At 37.0% G+C, this 9,022-nt stretch overlaps 1 pseudogene; it reads right to left on the minus strand.

Moving 5' to 3' along the window:
• Positions 1 to 5,866: 5,866 nt before the first annotated feature.
• LOC138175619 (NADH dehydrogenase [ubiquinone] 1 beta subcomplex subunit 5, mitochondrial pseudogene) lies at positions 5,867 to 6,487 on the minus strand (annotated as a pseudogene).
• Positions 6,488 to 9,022: the final 2,535 nt, after the last annotated feature.

The following is a 9,022-nucleotide window of genomic DNA, read 5'->3' on the forward strand; positions in this document are numbered from 1 at the left end:
TTGGCATAGAAGACTAAGAATGAGTTAATCAGTAAATCAAAAAGTATTTATTAAATGCCTACTATATACCAGACACAGTACTATGCCCTGTAGATTAAAAGCAAAAATGAGTTACAAATTATCTCCCTTCTTCCCTCCCTACCCACCCTCATTAAGAAAGGCAAGCAATTCAATATAGGTTATACATGTGTAGTTACGAAAAACACTTCCATAATAGTCATGTTGTGAAAGACTAACTATATTTTCCTCCATCCTATCCCACCTCCCACTTATTCTGTTTTCTCCTTTGACCCTGTCCCTTTTCAAAAGAGTTTGATTCTGATTACTCCCTCCCCCAATCTGCCCACCATTCTATCATCCCCCCCTTTATCTCCTTCTACCCTTACTTTCCTGTGGGGTAAGATACCAGATTGAGTGTGTATGTTATTCCCTGCTTAAACCAAATTTGATGAGAGTAAGGTTCACTCATTCCCTCTCACATCCCCTCTCTTCCCTTCCATTGTCAAACCTTTTTCTTGCCTCTTTTATGCGAGATAATTTACCCCATTCCATCTCTCCCTTTCTCCTTCTCCCAATATATTCCTCTCTCACCCCTTAATGTTATTTTTTAGATATCATCCCTTCATATTCAACTCACCCTGTGCCATCTCTCTCTCTCTCTCTCTCTCTCTCTCTCTCTCTCTCATTCCTCCAACCACCTTAATACTTAGAGAGGTCTCATGAGTTGCAAATATCATCTTTCCCTGTAGGAATGTAAACAATTCAACTTTAATAAGTCCCTTATTATCTCTTTTTCCTGTTTAATGTTTCACACCTCTCATGCGTCTCATATTTGAAAGTCAAAATTTCTATTCAGCTCTTCATCAAGAATGCTTGAAAGTTCTCTATTTCTTTGAATATCCATTTTTTTTCTCCCTGAAGTATTATACTCAGTTTTGCTTGGCAGGTGATTCTTGTTTTTAATCCTACCTCCTCTGACTTCCAGAATATCATATTCCAAGCCCTTTGATCCCTTAATGTAGAAGCTGCTAGGTCTTGTGTTATCCTGATTGCATTTCCACAATACTGAAATTGTTTCTTTCTGGCTGCTTGCAATATTTTCTCCTTGACTGGGAACTCTGGAATTTGGTATAATATTCTTAGGAGTTTTCCTTTTGGGATCTCTTTCAAGAGGCAATTGGTGGATTCTTTCGATTTCTATTTTTCCCTCTGGTTCTAGAATATCAGGGCAGTTTTCCTTGATAATTTCTTAAAAGATGATGTCTAGGCTTGGCTTTCAGGTAGTCCAAAATTTTAAATTATCTCTCCTGGATCTATTTTCTAGGTCAGTGGTTTTTCCAGTGAGATATTTCACATTGTCTTTTATTTTTTCATTCTTTTGGTTCTGTTTTATAATTTTTTGATTTCTCATAAAGTCATTAGCTTCCATTTGCTCCATTCTAATTTTGAAGGAATTATTTTTTTCAGTGAGCTTTTGAACTTCCTTTTCCATTTGACCAATTCTTCTTTTTAAGTCATTCTTCTCCACATTGGCTTTTTGGGCCTCTTTTGCCATTTGGGTTAGTCTAATTTTAAAGGTGTTATTTTTTTTCAGTATTTTTCTGGGTCACCTTTAGCCAGCTGCTGACTTGTTTTTCATGATTTTCTTGCATCTCTCTTCTCAAATTTTCTCCACTTCTCTTACTTGATTGTCAAAATCCTTTTTAAGCTGTTCCATGACCTGTGACCAATTCATATTTTTCTTGGAGACTTTGGATGCAGGAGCTTTGACTTTGTTGTCTTCTACTGGTTGTATGTTTTGTTCTTTGTTACCAAAGTAAGATTCTATAGTCTGACTTTTTTTTTAATGCTGTTTACTTATTTTCCCAGCCAAATACTTGACTTTCTAACTGCTTATCAAGGCAGGACTCTGCTTCCAGTGGGTGTGGGTGTGGGTGTGGGTGTGGGTGTGGGTGTGGGAATAGGTGTACTGTCCCAGACTTCAGGATTTTGTATTAGCCACTGGATCCCACACCATCTATGGGCCCCATAAATATTAATTATTATTACTAATTGCTATTATTATTATAACTCCATAAAGGTAGATTGGAGCCTGGTTGTAAAGGGATTTGAATTCCCAATAAGAGGATTCATATTTGACCCTAAGGGTATTTAGGAGCTACTGAAGTTTTGTTGATCTATGAGTGACATGGTCAGATCTCTAGCATAGAAAAATCACTTTGGCAGCTGTGTGGAGGAGATATTGGAGAGGGGAGAGGATTGAGTCAGGGAGACTAATTTAGAGGCTATTGGACTTGGAATCCAGGTGAGACATAATGAGGATATGAACTAGAGTGGTGCCTGTGATAATTGGTAGAAGTAGATGGATGTAAGTGATACAAGGTAATAATGACAGGACTCATCACATAATTAGATATGAAGGGTAAGACTGAGTGAGAAGTTGTGGATAACTTCAAAATTGTGAACTTGGAAGCAGCAAGGAGGGCTCACTGGATAGAGTGCTGAGTCTGGAGTCAGAAAGACCTGAGTTCAAAGCCAGCCTCAGACACTTTTGAGTTGTGAGACCTTGAACAAATCACTTAGCATAGGTAGTAAGTAGGAGAGTCAAGATTCAAACCCAGATACTCTGACTTCAAGTCAAGAGCTTTTCCTATTGTGACATAGTGCTTACCCTGATAAGCTCCTGGAAAAGGATTGATATCAGTCAGGCTTGGGAATTCAAGGTACACAGAAAAAGCTTCTCACTAAAGTGATCAATAAAAAGGTGTTTTTTTTCTTCTTGACAATATATAATGTCTTGACAGTATATGATATTGTCTTGACAATATACAAACTGATTTAGTGGACATACAAGAAGGATACAGGAAAACATGCTCTCTACATGTTAATTACATCTTTAGTCACTGCTTTTGCCTGCTGAGGACACATGAAACTATATACTTGGGCATCTGAATTCCAGGCAATGGCCCATGCAAGCTGACTTGCTCTGGATGCTTCATAGATGTTATGAGGTTGTGCAGTTTATAGTGAGGTAATCAAAGGAAGCTACTCTGCTCCAGAGTAGAGGGAAACAAACCCCAGCTGCCTTTGAATAATCCAATCATTAGAGGTTAGATAAAAGCTCAACACAATGGGTGGTGGAATTCCTTTAGAGTCATAGGCTGCACTCAGAGATGTTAGCCAATTGTGGTAATTGTCTCAGCCTTGGCATGTCTCCTCTTCTTGGTGAAGTGGCTAATCTAGCTGGCTTGTATCAGTTCTGCTGGGCTGCTGGATAGCTTTGTTTTCATCAAGTTGATTAATCACTTTCACTTGACTTCTCCCTCCACCCCCCCTCCCCATCCTCACCTAATAGATCAATTACATGGTGACATTACCTCCTTAGATGGGTCATAGATTTAGAGCTATAAGGGACCTCAGAGGTCACCTAATCCAACCCTCTCATTTTACAGATGAGGAAACTGAGGCCCTCAGATGTTAAATGACTTGCCCAAGGTTTCAGAGATAGTAAACTACAGAGATTGAATGTGAACCCAGGGCTTCTCATTCTAAATTCTCTTTTTACTAATGTAAATTATCTTTTTACTGTGCCATGCTGATTAGTTGGACCTGGCAATGGGACATCTAGTTGAAGACATAATATAATTATAGTGTTCTTTGGGATTAGACTCAGAGGTAAATTCTGGGTTGGAGAAATAGATTTATGTATAATTAAATCCAAGATTACATTTTAGCCTTTTGGGCTGCACTTAGAAATTTTTCTTTTTCCAACTAAGAGCTCCTGGATTAGTGTGAATGCCCAGGATATCTCTTTGTGGTCCCAGAGAGGCAAGTGGGGCATTCATTTCCATTGTTGTTTAGTCTATTTCTGTCTCTTAACCTGGACATGGCTCCTTCCTGGTTTTCAACACATTTTCTACAGTTGATTCCAAAGTTATAAATTCAAGACACTGTCCTCCAAGAAGAAAGTCTTATAGTGGCTATATTGGAAAAAATTCAGAAAACTTTGTTTTCAATAATTTTTCACTATTCTCATTTCCAAGAAAATAGTTTATACCCTAAAATGTTAAAAATGGATACTAACTTCAGATTCTTAAGTCAATTTATTATAAAAATTCCATCCAGTCTGTATTTATCTCAATTTCTCACAAAGTAAAAGCAAAGTAAATTGTAACATGATTATTTCACTTCTAAAAATATCTCTTAACTCTATCCTCTGACCTTAATAGGTGTCTGGGGATTTAAAGTTGCTGACATGCTTAGTGGGACCTCTCTTTTCTCAGGTTGGAGACAGAGCCTCCTAGTCTGAAGAACTACTCTTTCTACCACTTAATTTCAAATCTTTACCCTCTTGGCAGCTAAAAAATTCCTTATTAGGATTAATTAAGAGAGGGAAAAAATGTACACTTTAAACTAAGTAGCCAATCATTTCACATATTCCCTCCCCATCTGCCAAAGCAGTGATACCTTTCTTCCTGGTTCCTAAAGGAGTACTTCTTGTGTTTTTTTTAAATAAATTTTTATTGATGTCTTTTTTATATCCACAGCATTTCTCTCAGTATCATCTCTTCCCCCAGAAGAGCAATCCCACATAATACATTTTTTTAAAGAAAAAAGAAAAAATTCAGAAAAACTGATCAATATATTAAAAAAATCTGAAAATATGTGCAATGTAGCATACCCACTGACCTCACACCTCTACAAAAGATTAGGGTAGTATATATATATATACTCATATTTCCCATTTGGGTCTAGGCTTATTCTTTGTAGTTGTTTTGTGATTGTGATTTCCATTTCCATTCCATTCCATTCTTTATGTTTACATTTTATATTTTGTTTTCTTGGCTCTGCTTACTTCACTTTGTATCAGATTGTGCAAATATTTCTGTGCTTCTCTGTATTCAGATATTTGTTATTTCTTATGGTGCAGTAATATTCTATTACATCCAGGTATCAAAACTTGTTTAGTCATTCTCTGGTTGACGGGCATCTACTTTCTTTCCAATTCTTTGCTACCATCAAAAGTGGTACTGTTTTGGTGTATGTCAATTGTCTCCTTGGGATATAAGCCTATTAGTAGAATCCCAATTTTTTTACCACCTCAAAAAAAAGCTGCAAATATTTTTGGTACACCCTTAGAATTTCTTTTGTTTAGAACCAATCCCTCTCACAATTTACCCTTCCTCTAATCCACCCTTCTGCTTTCTTTCTTTTCCCTTCTATTTTCCAGTAGAGTGAAATGTATTTCTGCACACAACTCACTCTCTCTCTCTCTTCCTCCTTTTCTTCCTCCTCTTTCTCTTTCTCCTCTTCCTTCTCCTCCTCCTCCTCTTCCTCCTACCAGTTCAGATGAAGGTGAGGTTCAAATGTCATCTACTCTTCTCTATTCTTTCCTCTTTGGTTGTATCGACTTCTGTTTGTGCACCCTGATTATGTGGAATAATTTTCCTCTCACTTTCCCTCATTTCCTTTTATGTTTCTCTTAACTCCTGTGTTTGAACTTCAAAGTTTCCATGCAGCTCTGGTATTTTCATCAGGAATGCTTGGAAGTCCTCTATTTCATTTAAAGATTCATTTTTCCCCCTATAGGACTGTTCTCAGTTTTTTTCTGGGTATGTTATTCTTGTCTGTCAGCTTACATCCTTGCATTCTGGAATATTACATTCCAAGCTCCTTTCTCCTTTGAAAAAGTAACTGCTAAATCATTTGTAATCCTGACTGTAGTTGCTAGGTACTAAATTCTTTCTTTTTAGCTGCCTTCAGAATTTTTGTTTTTGTTTTGAGTTGTAAGCTCTTATTTTTGGCTATAACATTCCTGAATGTTTTCCTATTGTGGTTTCTTTCAGGAAGTGACTAGTGGATTCTTTCAATTTCCACTTTGCTTTCTGGTTCTAAAAGATCTCTGCAGTTTTTTTTTTAAGATTTCTTGAAATATGGTATATAGATTCCATTTTTTGGTTATGGGTTTCAGGTACTCTAATGGGTAATGAAACCAGGGTCCATTTCCTCTTCCTCCCATAAGTCTTTCTGTTTCCTGATATTTTAAGCTCAGATCAGCCTTTTCAGCTTCCAATTGAAGGACTGCCATATGGGGTTCTTTCATAATTCTTTTCAGGAGGATCATAAACATAACGAGCAATCCACCAGGTTATAGGCTGTTTGATGTACTCCCAGTGTTCTGGATTGTAGCCTTCTGGGATTTCTGCTAATTCAGCTTCACCAACATTATGCCAATTGCTACTGGAATACCAGTCAACAATAAATAAAATCTCAACAATTTCAAAAATCTCTGGTCATAAAATTCAGAAGGTTTGAAGAAGAACATCCTCCTATGGCTTCCACTATGTCGGACTGGGGCCATGGTGCCTGCATCTGGGACGCTCCGGCTCCGCAAGACACCGAGGCGCCGCTGTTGCCCGAGCCTGGGTTGGGTCAGAGTGAGGCTGGCTCCCGGCCACTGAGGCTGAAGCCGGGGAAAATGACTCATGGCCACAGTGACTGATCCTGGCTTTGTGTCAGGACACCTAGGCCTGGAGCAGCTACTAAGACTCTTTCACAAAAGGTAGGAGTTTTCTTGTAAGAGTCCCTTACCAGTGAAATCACAGGCCCACTTCTTATTCCTATCTTATTCTTTTATTATAATTATTTGTGCATGTGCTTTATTTCTCTTACTAAGTCGTAAACTCTTGGAGGGCAAAGACTGAACAATATATTGTTTTATCTCCCTTCGAAGCCAACAAAGTATTTAATTTGAAAATATCTATCCTCTCCTTTCCATTCCCATTGAAACTTCCTAATTAACATTCTCACCTCATCTTTTCTAGACTGTTACAATAGCCTTCTGAGTTTCTAGCTTCCAGTCTCCTTCCTTCCTAATCTAGTCCTTACATGAACTCTCAAATAATTTTCCTCATGTAGCAGAGATTGTTACTACTCTCTTCAGACACCTTCAGTGTTTCACCATTGCTTACTAAATAAAAGAAAGCATAGATTCCTCATCTGGGCATTCAAGACACTTCAGAATCCACTTTCACAGGGTGGCTAGGTGGCACAGTGAACAGAGAGCACCAGCCCTGGAGTCAGGAGGACCTGAGTTCAAATCCTCCCTCAGGCACTTAACACTTACTAGCCTGCGACTTTGGGCAAGTCACTTAATCCCAATTGCTCTGCCTTTCCCCCTCCAAAAAAAAAATCCACTTTCAATCCTAAACTTATGTTCCAACTTACTCTCAAATTCCTTTCCTCCCTGTCCTCTAAACTTGGACTGCTTTCTCTCCCTTTCTTAATGAAAAATTTTTTTTCCCCTCCTGAATGTTTTTGATCCTAACTTTAATCCTGAAGAATTTAAAGATTAGGGAATAAGGAAAAAAATTTAAGTGTTGAATTTCAAACAAATAACAAATAGATGTTAAGTGCCTGCCAGGTGAAAAACATAGCTCTAGGTGCTAGATATAAAGATAGATAAGGAGTGAGGAATAGCTCTTGTTTAAGTACCTACTTATATAACATGTTCTATTCAATCTTAGAGTCTTTGAAAGAATTAAATAATCACCATTGCATTGACTAAATGCCTATTAAGTACAATTGCTATCACTCATTCATTTCTCAGGGTCCTTATGCTCTTCTGTTGTCAGTGTTTCTGTGTGAGAATGGGAAAAGGATGGGAAAAACTGTTTCAGTGGAAAAAGTGTTGAATCTTGATTCTGAGGATTTGACTTCTAAGCTTCCCTGCTACTTACTACATGTGTGACCTAGGGCAAGTCACTTAACATCTGTGACCTCAGCTTCCTTGTCTGTAAAATAAACATATTGGACAAGACAAATTTTAAGGTCCTTTACAACTTGAACTTCATAGTCTTGCCTTGTCCCATCTCTATGCCTTTTCTTTCTCTCTTCTTTTTTTCAAAATTACTGGAATGGTATTTGCCTCAGGCTTATGATTTGCAACCACAAATATCATACAAAGAAAGAAAAGATTAAGTACACTTTAGGGAAAAGGTGATAATCCACATTGGTAACATAGAAGATAAGTTTGATAAAAGAAACTATCCATTATACTACATAGATTGCACTATTCAATAGCATTTTCCAACCAAACTGTTTAAAATCAAGAGCTCCAAAAAAGAACAAAGCTTAGTTGACTTAAATCTGATACAATTCAAAAAGCATTTTTTTCAGAGACCATTGAACATAAATTGGAAAAATGTATATAGGACTGGGGTGAAGTCTAACCACTGTACATTTATCAGCTATTAAACAAAACTCCATACATGTACTATAGTGTAAAAAATGCAGAATAAATAAAAACCTTGAAAATTGCCTGATGAAAAATGAAATGGCTTTTATAAATAATAAATAATTAATAAATAAAATAAAAAATTAAAATAAAAGTGGCTTTTAATGGCCTCTTCTGGTAATCAGTGTTATAAAAGACACATTTTTCATTTTTCTGATGCTACGTTGAAGCATCTGGACAATTGATAAAATGAGGCACACTCAAAAAATTACCAAACTAAACCCATTCCATAGAAATATAGTATCAACCCATATATTTTCCATTAAAAGATTATTTTTATTTAGTCTTAGTAGCCCATTTGCACTCCATGTCTTTTCTAGTTCTTTCTTTTCTGCTTGTGATGAATTTCCCAATTATAGTCTGTTGAAGTACTTCCCTTCCTTCAAGATTTGCTTCAACCATCTTCTCTAATAAATACCTTCTTCAAGCCATGAAGCTTCTCTTTCTCTTTTCCCAATCTCAGTTAAAGTGGTCTTTCCTTCCCCTAATTTTTTATAATTTTTGACCTGGATCTTAGCTCTGTACTTATCTCACTCTTTCTTCTGTTTGTGTACATGTTGAATTCTCCTTGGGATAATGTTAGTAATTCACTTAGCACAGTAACTAACACATAGTAGGTACTTAAACAAGTGCTGTTCCCTTCCTCCTTATCTATCTTTATATCTTTAGCAGCTAGTACCTAGAGCTTATCACCTGGTAGGCACTTAATACTATTTGTTGAAATGA

This window comes from Petaurus breviceps, unplaced genomic scaffold (genome assembly GCF_028583685.1).
Source record: "Petaurus breviceps papuanus isolate PSGF00001 unplaced genomic scaffold, PetGlider_PUasm1.0 78, whole genome shotgun sequence".
Taxonomy (NCBI): Eukaryota; Metazoa; Chordata; class Mammalia; order Diprotodontia; family Petauridae; genus Petaurus; species Petaurus breviceps.